Genomic DNA, 12,978 nt, shown 5'->3' on the forward strand with positions numbered 1-12,978 from the left:
TTCAAGATGAATCCCTTGTATTGATAATTTTGTTTGAAAATAGTTTCGTCGTCTAATGTAAGACCGCTTCATTGATTCCCACAAAATCAACACAAAAGCTAAGCTGGATCATGACATCACCATGACCATGTAAACATTTTGAATGACATTGAAGGACCATGTGCATCTCACCCGTTTCTTGAATACTTAGAAACGGTCTTAGATCGGTGAAACTAGAGTATTTAGTTTTACTTTGGTCAAATAGAACCATCTCTGACAGGATGATTGTGTCCAAGCCAAATTTGTTACAGGATTTTAAAAAAGCTGATGCAGTGCTCATCATGGTTACAACTTGGATTCTGACAAACTTCATCTGTTGAAATATTTATTGATTTGAAAGCTGAGCATCAACTAAGACATTACATGTCACTCTGTAAACATTATTGGGCAACTTGTATTGTAGGAGGAAACCTACGCTGTCAGAAAGAGCACCACTCTGACTACTCGTCTGTTTCATCTCTTCGGTCTAGCACCAATTAAGGTGTCATGACCAACTGGGCTAGGACACCAAGAATTGACCACCAATTGACAAGAAACTGCTTGAGCATGTTGAGTTGGCATATTCCGTTTGGTGTAGAAATATTCTGCTGTAACGTTTTCCTTCATTTCAAGTCAACTCTTTATTCAAAAATACCTTTTAATGATGAATTCTTTAAATCAGTTATTCCACATATCATATGATAACGCTCAACTGGAAATCACCGCCTTTTTACCTACCTCCAAGGTAACAAATGTACCTTAGGCTGTCAAAGCTTTGTAGCCTAGTCATTTATTCGGGGATCATACAGAGAAATTTATCAAGTGCTGCTCAGAAGTTGAGATATTCTTTGATGTTTGTTGGAACTCTTGAAATGTATCCCTAAAACTCCAGCAGGGGATTGGTGTACGAGTTGAATGCTGTTCATGAAGCTAATCATTCACCTTTCAGCAACCATGCAGTTCATATCTTGAACATGTTGAAGTACATTTCACTCAGGTTACCATTTATTCAGATCAGTGCGGTTTGTTGAGTCTTACTTCCTACAAGACTGTTTTTTGATACTTTAAAAATATATTCAATGCTTCATGTTGCTAGATGCTGCAGTGTCTTCCATTTTACATGTTTTTAAGCTGAAAATATGTTTTAACAGGCGAAAGTTTTCATATGGACAAAGTTGCTTGTAGCAGAAGCCAGCAGATGTTGATTTGAGATACAAGTACAAAGTCGATTGCCTCTGGCTTGTCAGGAGGTTTTAGTTGAATGACATTTCTGATTGATCCGTGATGTGTTGAGGACATTTTGCATCATCAGGTCAGCAAAAGACATTGTGTATCAAAGTAATACTAAAGCAGAGAGCCAGACAATAACAGAAGAATAGATGACAAACATAAAAGGGACACTTTTTAGCCATCTTGTATAACTTTAAAGGAACTTTCGCTTTCACTAATTACTAAGTGCATTTTGGCTAGTTGGCTTGGAATGGGGCTATAAAATCAGATAGTGCTTAGCCAAAGTGAGTTAGACATCTCACGTTTGGCCAAAGAAATTCAGAGTAGCTTAGCCACAGTGACAAAAGGAACTTTTGGTCCAGCAGAGCCGTGCGGAACTACTATCAGCAATCTTGTCATGACCATCAATAGTTTTATTTAAATGATGTACATTTCCAATTATGTCTTAATATCAAACATGGGTGCAAGAAATACTGTTTTAAAAAACACACATTCTGTTCTGCTGGAGATGTCTCCTCCAAAATAGTAATGAAGATGATTTCAACTTGCGGCTTTTGAATATGATGCTTGCGGAATGTAATAGATTATTTTCAACACTTTCAGTGCCCAAGTTTCACCCCCTTTTCAGACCCCCAGGGAAATTTTTTTATCAGAGATAGCTCGCTAAGTGTTTTTTTTGCAATAGCTTGCCAAAGACCAGAGCTCGCTTAAACATGTCAAAATCAACAGAGAAAAGATTGCTATTTCCCCTAAAAAAATTAGATTGTGAATCTGTTAATTTGATCCCGACCACCTGCATGGCATGTTTTGTGTCTGATCACCCAATTGATTCTGCTCCGTCCACAGGCACAGTTCTGATTGCTCAATCTTGTTCCATTGCTTTCAGCTTGTTTGCAAATGTTAACCCTGTCTTTGGTTCCTGTGCAACGGCCATCCCGATATACGCCAATATAGATGGAACTCTTCCATATGAAAGGTGTCCATATATGGATATTTCGTTCTTTGTCTTTTTTGTTGAGATGTTCAGACAGATTAGACATCATCAATATCCATTTCTTTATTTCTTTATATCATATTCAATTAAAAGTGTCATTGACCCTTTGAATCATGTCACAGTTTGGCAATAATGCATTAATGCAGTACATGTACATGTATATGAGGCTTATAATTGGACCTCTAGCTGTAAACGCTTTCTGGAGGGTATGAGCAGAAGCGTCCTGGATACAGGATATCTAGAAGACCTGCTGCCGTAGACCGGCTGAACTTGCAATGAGACCAGTTACGGGCAGAAGATGAAGCCGGAAGATCAGAGTATTAATTAACAAGTTTATTGTGCTCACAATTACAATCAGTTAATCCTGGGTGAGTGGCAACAGAGAGAGAGAGTGTGTCCCCACAACCACCGCTTAAGTAATCAGGAGCCGAGCTACGAGTCCAGAGTCCGGCATTATTATTATTATGAAAGGTTGTTAATTAAAGAACTGCCGAGGCCATCTGATATGAGGGGGTCCAGCAAGAACTGACCAAGTCAGGTGCCCCCCTCTGGTGGACATATACCAGCGGAAAGCCGTGATTGGACACCCACGTATCAGGTGTCCACGACCTGGACGCTAAGCAGTACTTTTACGAGAGAAACTAACTAGCTATCCCTTTAAGACATGACTTTCGAAACTTTGTTTATTAGACTCAGAACGTGTGACTCTAACTTTTGACCAGTGAGGTGCGAAACAAAGGCAAACAGCTTACCAAATTAAGATAAAGCCAGTCCCTATCTGTTTTACAAATTAACCCTATGAATACCGTGAAGCTTATAGTTTCAGGACTTCACGTTACATGTACCCTTAGTCCCTTTCATTAGTTTTCCAATAGTCTACCACTGATCACAAACAAGTGAGCAAAAGGTTATTATTGCTTGGAAATTAATAATCATCATATTATGGACAAATTGCTAATTCCATATGGGCACAAGCTATACAGGAGATATTTGGTTCGTATTGGCGCATTTGATTGGAAAAACTTCACTAAAAATGCACTAATTGGGCACAGCATTTTTTTCTCGAAAAAGGGCACTTTTGCCAGTTTATATTAGGAAGACACACTGCATATTCAAATTGATGGAGAATAAGTGATTATTGTCTCAGTATTCAACAGGATGATGAAAAAAGATAACACTGAAGTTCCCAAAGATCAAACGTCCGATTTACAGTAATCATATGCTAAAGCTGTCTTCAAATGAATAGTCGGTCCTCATTTCCATTTATTAGGGGCAGTCTTGTTTCCTCAAATGAATTTTTTGTGGTTTCCATCTTGACCCTCAATTTTCTACATTGTTCAGCTTTTGGACAACGTGGCGTCAAGACCTTAGTAGAGAATGCATTTACGGTCTGAGTTGCACCTCAAACTCGAGCACATTTTACATAGATAAAGGGCATGGATTTCTTCAGAGGTGTGTTTACCAGAGGCTATTAGGCTAAGATATCTTTGGAAAATCTGGATCGGACCCTGACAAGGAATGATTTACTGTTGACTTTCTTTGATAACGTGCTATAGTCCATGTATTTATTCAGTGCACGTTCTTAAGCCATCCGGAAAACATTGTAATGTCCCCACCTCAGGAAACGTTACAAATCTGAATGAATTTAGTCACCTCATGCAAAGAATGTCCACAGTGAGCTTGAACAGTCCGAGGTTCTAATGATAGACAACCAGTTGCCAATCTAGTGAATGAATAAACCCAATCTGGCTGATCATACAGCCATAGGTGTCAGTTTGTAATCACAGCCGTAATTACTCCCTTTATTTGGCGATGCCGCCTTATCTCTTCATCATGCAGACTGCGATCAATATCAGCATGAGGAGTTTTTTATGGTAGCATATTATTGTACAAGGGCCATGCTCTCGGTAAAGGCCCAGTTATCTTTTTTGTTCATTGATCTCAACGCAGGTGTTTTGTATAAGTAGATCGGTTGCAAGGACACATAGTATTTTTTAAGTGGCTCCCAACGAAAGAAACTATTCTTGGCCACATTTCATTTGAAATCATTGATATTGGTAATAAATTATTTATAGGTTATGCTACTGGGTCTAATTAGGCTGTTAGCTGCATAGTCCTTTGCACTTTAAATGACTTAAACCATCGTCTTGCAGTTCAATAAGTAAAGTAAACTGAAACCCTGTTTGTTATTAACCTGTCAATTGTTTGCAAAATGTTTTTGAGGTCAAAAATGTTGCATGGAGGTTTTTTTTCTTTCTTAAATAGCATCTTTGACTCGCAAAATCATCTGCTTCAAATATATCCACCCATTGGCAGTCGTGAATATTTTTGCCACTGTGGCACTTTTTTGTTCTACATTGTTTAAGAATATGAATTAATATCATTTATACAACATTCATTTAAAGCGGTAGTTTGTCACTCGGGTGCCTATTGTGGATGATTTATTCTTCACTGAATGCTGGATTAGTACCCAGATACCCACTAGAAACTGATCTCATCGTAATGGCCCATAACCCAGTGTCTCTCCGGATGTCATATATTAGAAATGTGCATATCAGATTCCATGGGAAACGAAGTGTAAACGCTGTGACCTTTGGCTGGCTCTATCAAAACAAGAACGCCAACGCATACGCCCGCCGTTTAAAATGTATTACTATTTGCAGTCTTTGTGATTTGGAATGAAACAGTACGTTATGTGTTGTTATCAAAGCTAGTATCGCTGCTTTTATGCTAGATTACTAACAAGAATTCGTCTTTTATGATTTATGTGTTTGTGCACATGGGAGGGCCCATAGGACATCTCATCGTCACCAAGCACTCAAGCAGACACTCGATCTTTGCATTTGGATTATTCTTAGATCTTAAAATTATCTGTCTCTCGTAAATAGTCGTCTCGGCACCCGTGATGTTTCATTTTCATTACAGAGGCTTGCCGAGAAGACTTTCTAAACACTTTGTTCGATCTGTTTGTAGCAATATATCAAATGGCTACGGCTGGAAAAAAGATATATGTATATGACAAAAAGTATTCATAGCTAGTTTAGCTTGGAGAAATAGAATCTGATACTATATCTGTTTTGCAGTCAGATGATTTGTTAACATAAGGCTTGTTGATAAAGGGATCTAAACAGCTGTAAAAAGGGGTAAACAGCAGTAAAAGAAGGGATAAACAGCATTAAAAAAATCGTTGAATCCCCAACATGACAAAAAGAAGTAGCTGGCACTGTCATTGGTCCACATCAAGAGATAAGGCAAAACAACCTATCAAAGGAGTGGGGCCATGATCCAGTAGTTAAAGTGCCAGGCTAACAAAAAAAGGAAAGTTTGCTTAATAACTGTACAACTGGACTGTTGCAAAGCTCTTGACATCTATTTCCCAGCCTAACCAAGAAAGCTTTCTGAAGAAACCAATGAATGTATGTACTACACTTGGCCATTTTAGGCCCTTCCGAGAGTAGTACTGGTCGAGCTTCGAACCTACAGCCTTCTGGTTAAGAGTCTGATACTCTTCCACTGTGCCACCAAACTTCCTAATCCATTAGGACAATCTGGGTTCAATACTTTACTTTGACATATCACATTACTTGAGAGTTTTTGCACATCGTTTTTATTGTCCTGTCCTTGAATAAGATGGAAAACTGGATTCCATGTTATAGAATTAGTTTCTACATATATCGTGTATTTATCAGGAATAATAAAAATCAAAAGTGGGCTGTAGCTTGTTGATGGCAAAGTTAGAGTCTTTAGGCCGATAAACCCAATTGATGCCCAACCATAGTAGCACTCAACTAAAATTCGATCAAAAATGTCAAATTCACGTGGGCTGCATTGACAGAATCAGAAATTACATTCCCCATTCTGCTAACATGTGAATTACACAACTCATAAAATTAATAATACCTTGCGACTTCCTCTTCGAGCTATTGCCTCGGAGAATAGCAATTAGAGATTCTCTGCTATTCTGGTCGATTATGGCAACAAAATAACAATGGAGCATAGCCATTAAACCAAATTAGCAGGTCAGAAGATGATCCTGTTGTGTAGTGCTGGAAAGATCTTCCATCTCAACAAAAAAACATGATTTGTTGACAGCAGGAGCTGGGTGAATGTGCTCTGCCAACGAGCTAATTCTGTTGCTGTGACTCACAATTTAGCTATGACAGCATGTCATGCAATAGGAAAGTGATGGTGATTGTCAATATTGTCATGGCTTAAGGAATTGATACTGCACTGGAGGTCTTTGTTAAATTGTCTCACCAAAACGCGAGGGAAGGGCTAAAATGTAGACCAAAACTGAGGGGTAGCTGAGGTTTTGGCAAACATTTTAGCTCTACTCGAGCGATTTGGAGAGACAATCAATACAGACAGTGAGGTATCAATTTCTATCCTAAAACATCTCAAATTAAATAGCGTATGATGTGACAAGGGTTCGTTGGCACATGTCATGTATTTCATTAATGCACCTTGTAAATTTTGTTGGTCGAATAAATATTCATATTCATTCATATTCATATTCATGGTGCATTTACACACTTAAGTGTAGTTTATTCTAAATCCAGATATTGAGAATATGTCACGAAGTCGCAGAAATAGAAATCCATCATTTAAAAGGTGGCTGAGGATCTCCATTGATGGATTCGCAGTGAGTGTTTTTAAGCAAAGAGGGTACCCTTAAGGGCATCATTTGGGAAAACGGTGCTGTTTAGGCTACTGATAGCATGACAGAATTTGCAGGCAATCGGGGAAAAGTGTATCAACAGCTATTGCCTCAGATGCCTCTAAATAATTTCTCACCCTGGTGTAGAATTGTGTGAAATTGAGAAGATGGCCTCTTCTCCTGGTGTAGAAGTGTATCTGCTCACTTTGACTCAATAAACTAAACTGTAGTATGAATACATTACTTTGTCTTTTCTTTTCTTTTCTACAAGACCTCTTTTTGTGGTTATCTAAATCACCTATCGACAGGACATTTGCTGGCGGAGCTACTGTATTGGGGAAATGTCATTTGCACCTCAGTTCTCTTGTGGTTGATGTATATCTCACCAAATCTGTTCTGTGGTCATTTCTGAATAATGCAGATTATACCTTTAGGTAAGATTTGTATGTGAATGAGTCTTGGTGCCTCAGGTGGACACTGAGGATTGGATTGTTATAAAGCAGTTTAGCTTATAACATCATGTTGACATGCTGTTTCATGTACATATGATTTCTTTAAAAACTTTGATACCATTCTCCCATATCTGAACCATGCAGTTAGATTTTCTGAAGCACGTCGATTACTTTGTCTGGTTCATCCCCGACAGAAAATCTGTTGAGTTGATGGTGTTAATCATTATTCTATCTTCGGTGAAATCTTCTCTGACGTTCCCATTTCTCAGAGCCCCATCAATAATCATCATAGAATGATTGTATCGATCTTTTGCTTATTTTGTTAACACCGTTTGCTTATTTTGTTAACACCGTTGTGGAACTGTCCTTGTTATGAATCATGCCTGGGAAGTTTGCACATTTTTATTTGTCATGACATTCTTCGGTTTGTTTGCTGACGTGACCTTAATACCAAGAGCTGTTTAACTGTATTTGTTCCTTATTCGAGGGTCTTTATACAGGGTGTATCATCAAGCAGTCCAAGTTCAGTTGGTCTAATGTAGTCTACTGTGACCCAGAAATATATGTCATCACGTCTTGTCCGGCGTCTGTCTGTCTGGCTTCCGTCAACAATGGTGACACATTTGATCACTCTTCAGTCTGAAGTTGAAACTTGGTGTGTGGATGTCTTATGACAATATGTCTTGACACATAAAAATTCATAACCATTTGACCTACTTTTGTCAATATCTTATGAATACTGATAGCTAGAACCATGACAATTTTAATGTCAATACTGCTGATGGAATACGTGACATAATACCTGGGTTTTGGATTTGACCTACTTTTGAAGGTCGGTCAGGTCATAAAACCTATTGTCGGTCATATATCAAGAAACATACTTTTGATTCAGCATTTTGCCAGCCCTATTACAGATATTTCAATTAGATTTTCATTTCGCGGCCATGTCCTGTTATGGCGAATAAATGTGAAAATTAAAGGTATACAAACTTTCATGGCTTGCAGTATTTGGACATCTGGCGTTTTTGAGGCCTGGGTGTGATATGACTGCCAAGATAGTTTCAGGTTTGTGGCTGTGCATACATCAGTGCGTGCAGCTGAAATGCAACCGGATGAAAAACACTTTGGAAATTGTGACCATCTTTCCTTGCTTATTGTAACAGTTCTATCATAATTCAGGTTATTACGGTTTGAGTAAGCAGGTCTTACGTTGCAATGTCCAATCATTATATAAATGGTAGTCGTCTGCTCAGGGTATACTTGTCGTTTCCTGTTGAATATGATGTTTGACCATGGCTGTGTACCTGGCGCCATATCCAGGTCCACCATTGTACCAATCCCCAAGGACGGTCGAAAGTCATTGACCAATTCTGAGAACTATCGGGGTATAGCGTTGAGCAGTATCATTGGAAAGATCCTAGATTATGTTATATTACACAAGTATGGTGACTCTCTTATATCCAGTGACGAACAGTTTGGATTCAAAAAAGGGTCATCGACAACAACATGTGGTTTTGTGGTAGATGAAGTGATTCAGTACTATGTTGAAAGTGATACACCCGTGTTCTGTGTTATGTTGGATGCCAGTAAGGCGTTTGATTGTGTAAATTTCACAAAGCTATTTAATGTTCTCTTAAAGAATGGTGTTTGCCCACTGGTGGCCTGGCTTCTAGCTTCGATATACACGACGCAGAAAATGCGTGTGAGATGGGGAGTGTATACTTCAGATGTTTTTCGTGTTTCCAATGGTGTCAAGCAGGGTGGGGTTCTTTCCCCGATCCTGTTCAATCTGTACCTGGACGAACTGCTCGTTAGTCTTAAGAATTCCAAACTTGGGTGTCACATAGGGCATTTGTTTTGTGCTGCTTTCGCTTATGCAGATGATGTTATCATTTTATCACCATCTCTCCTTGCGCTACGGAAACTTTTAGATGTATGCGATGATTTTTCAATAGAGTTTAAAGTTAGGTTTAATGCGGCGAAAAGCAGATTATTAGTGTTTGGAATGCGGGATGTTGCCGGTATTGAGGTTCAGTTTAGTGGTGTGGTTCTTAAACCCAGTGTATCGGAGATTCACCTGGGCATACCAATCGGGCCAGAATCAAATAGGATACGAATTGAGTCAAGTGTGAACGATTTGTACAAGAAAACAAATATTTTATTATCCCAATTCGGTCATGCCTCAGCAATGGTTAAATACTCTTTATTTAAAAGCTACTGTACCTCTTTTTATGGATGCTCACTGTGGGATTTGTCAAAGCCCACCATCGAGAATGTATATGTGGCTTGACGAAAATGCATTCGACGTACCATGGACATTCCACGACGGACACACAATGTTTTACTGCCTCATATTATAGGTGACTGTACAATCCAGAGTTTGTTAGAACGCAGGGTCGTGAACTTTTATCATATGATGGAAAGGTCTAGCAGTGTTGTTGTTAGAATGTGCTTAGAGCTGGCAGTACACGGGAGTAGATCCTCGTTCAGCGGCAGCCTTAAGCACATATGTCACAAATATAACATTAGTAGGTTTCATTCACCCGCTCTAAATGTAGACGATATGGAAATCAATGATGATGTTATAGTTCAACAAAGGGGGGCTTTTATTAAGGATTTACTTGAGATGAGGGACTCGGGAGATGACCAACTCAATTTTTATGAAATCAGTGACATGATAGAAATGCTGTGTGTGAACTGAGAAAGTCTGTTATGTTAATTACTCAAAGATGCAGGGATATTAGTAGAATGTCCAATTAAGTATATTGTACATTGCTTTGTCTGTATTCAGTGTAATGTTCTTTTCTGTATTTTCTTAACTTGCTTACTGTTTCAAATTGTACTAGTTTCCTCAGTACGAATAAACATATATAATAATGGAAGGATTTATCAAATATGCAATGATGTGATAAGGGTGAATGGAAATAATTAGTAACAAGAGCTGTGCCGTTCCATGCAATATGCTCATCCTTCTAGGGTTGAGGAAGGGTCGCGTTTAGGTTGACAAGAACAAGACTTACAAGAACAAGACTTTGTTCAGTCCTGCTACTATGGTTGATTTGTGATACATAAGCCTTCTTGACCAGTACATGCATGTTTACTACGTGTCTATCTTATTCTGTCAGGAAAAAGGCGCCTGTTGTCAGTGAAATCAGTCAGTGTAGCCACTGAAATCAGTGAAATCCAGTTCACTGACTATGTTAGCTGCACATGTTGACTTGAATATGTCCTACTATCCTTTTTAATCGCCAGAGACAATCTATCATTACTAACAGCGCCATTGATATTTTTAAAAATATAATTAAGCTTGTCCAGAAAAAAATTCCATCTGTGAGATAAAATGCCAGATATCCCCATTGTTGGGGACAAAAATCCCTTATGTCATTTTAAATCTATTGAGTAAAGCCGCAACGTGACATGATGTGATATTTGTGGGTCGTTTTGTGGCCTGCAGTATCGGAAGTTTCGATGCTAAAGGCCATCACTTGGGTGTAGTCTGATATCTCATAAAACCCAATTGTGTGATTTTCCTACGTGTCACTTTAAATCGATATCTGCAGCCTGAAATGTTGAAAGCCCCATGTATCATGATAAATTAACTCGCAAGAAAGTATCCATTCATCTTCTTTTTCAGTGTTATTCCACAGGGGGTATTCATCCTTAAGGCGGGATTAGGTTTTTTTACGTGCCACTCTGGTTAGGCACCATAAGGGTTTTTTGGCCCATGCATTGACTCTGACTATGGCCAGAGGTGGATTCTACGCAAGCTACTCATGTTTCTCACTTGGTGCAGTCTTTTGCTTGGCCAGGAATTGACACTAGATGCAAGCAACTTTGGTTTTATGTCCCATTCGAAGGACTGAAGAGGCAGAAATTTCAGTTTCTTGAAATCCACGCCAGTTCGTCCAGAAATAAAATCCTGGGTTCTCTCCAGGATCAAACCCGGGCCCAAGTCCATTCTAGCAAGTGGTGTTATAACCACTCGGCCTTAGGCGCCTGACAAGTGTCCATTGAGGCATGTACAAGCTTCCATGCCTGTTTACATTGTTTGCAAGTAAACAAAGAAGTTGATTGTCAATTCTAATCAATCTTGACTTGTATCATATTGTCATCTTTATTGGTAAACTAAATGCTAGCTCCTGCTGTCATGTTTTTAATATCAGCCTAATCCATGATCATACCTGTGTTTACCACTGCTCTTTAGCTCATGTAGAGTTGATCATGTTTTTTGGGTACTTTTTCTACTTCACTCAACACTGAGATGAATTATTTGATGGCTGTCCTAATGCACTTATCATTTTGCATTGTTCTATCAGTCGTTGTTTACTTTTGATTTGCTCAATGTGGCGTGGCAATAGAGATTTCTTTTGAGGAGATCTATATTTTGGGAAGTTTTTAAGACCAACATGGCACCATGTAGAAATGTTTTTCACATAATACATGAGTTGGATTCAGATATCGAATTGTTGAGGAGATTCATCCGTCATCATGTAGTAATCAATGACGAAGTATTTGAGTGTTAGAGATCAAGGAGACAGTGCACATACAACTTCAGAAAGCCAAGCTGAACCAAAACGATGGATGGTAGCTCTCCAAGGCCTACCTACCACTGCTCCTTAAGGAGGCGGGGGGACCTAGACGAACTTATGCCTCAGACCTAGCCTCATTCCCAGAATGAGACTTGGTCACTCCGTGATCAAGATGAACAGTTGACATCAAAAATTTGGAGGTTAGTTCTCTGACACACAAATACTTCGTCATTGATTGAAGAATCTCTGATCTCACTAGATATCAAATCACCATTAAAAATATGGGTGTCCGAACTATGCCTTTTAGGAAACACATGATTTTATTGCTGTGATGTTTGATGATTATCTCTGCAATCAGCGATAAAAAGATCACTCATCTGAATGTTTGATAACCAGTTTGATATCTATTGATATTTATCTATATCATACGTCGCAGTGACAACATATTCTAGTCCCAGACTGAACAATGTTAAAACTTTCTGTGGTTTTTCTTGAAAAACCTAATGTAGATTCATGAAAATAAAAGTCGCAAAAAATTTCTTTAAAAAATGGTGCAAAGATTTTGACTGTTTGCAGTATATTTATTGAAGTAAATGTTTATTCCTCAAATAAGAAGGTGACATTTGAAACCTGCGAAGTCTGAAACTTTGAAATGACTTCTTGACTCCTTCATTCTCCTGTTCTTACGCACGTGAATCATGAATTGTGACAATCATGAATCGTAAAGTGAAAACCAGTGGAAAGTCAGTTAAATAATATTGCTATTAAAATATGAGTTGATTCTGGTTCGCTTGTTGTCGTAAATATTTTCTGCTTCGGTTGGCAAAATAATATTGTGTCAGTGACAGTAAATCTCTTGTCAGTAGACAATTCATTGATTTAAGACTTGAAGCGTGTGATGTAAATTTGTTTAATTTTCATCCGCAGATCTTTATTCAGTTGCCTCTCATGAAATATAAATAGACAAAACTACCTTATCTTTTTAGGGACTATATGCAGGGGCAAAAGGTGTTCCCCGGTTTGCCAACCCATCTGTAGTTTCAGTATTTAGTACTGAAATTTGGTGAATTAGTACTGAAAGCCACTTGCAATTTCATA

The 12,978-nt window shown here is 38.5% G+C and overlaps 1 protein-coding gene across 1 annotated transcript in view; it reads left to right on the forward strand.

Moving 5' to 3' along the window:
* The window catches only part of LOC135482637 (GON-4-like protein), an 85,246-nt gene that overhangs the window by 38,549 nt on the left and 33,719 nt on the right, over positions 1–12,978 (forward strand). The window lies entirely within an intron of this gene.

This window comes from Lineus longissimus, chromosome 2, assembly GCF_910592395.1.
Source record: "Lineus longissimus chromosome 2, tnLinLong1.2, whole genome shotgun sequence".
Taxonomy (NCBI): Eukaryota; Metazoa; Nemertea; class Pilidiophora; order Heteronemertea; family Lineidae; genus Lineus; species Lineus longissimus.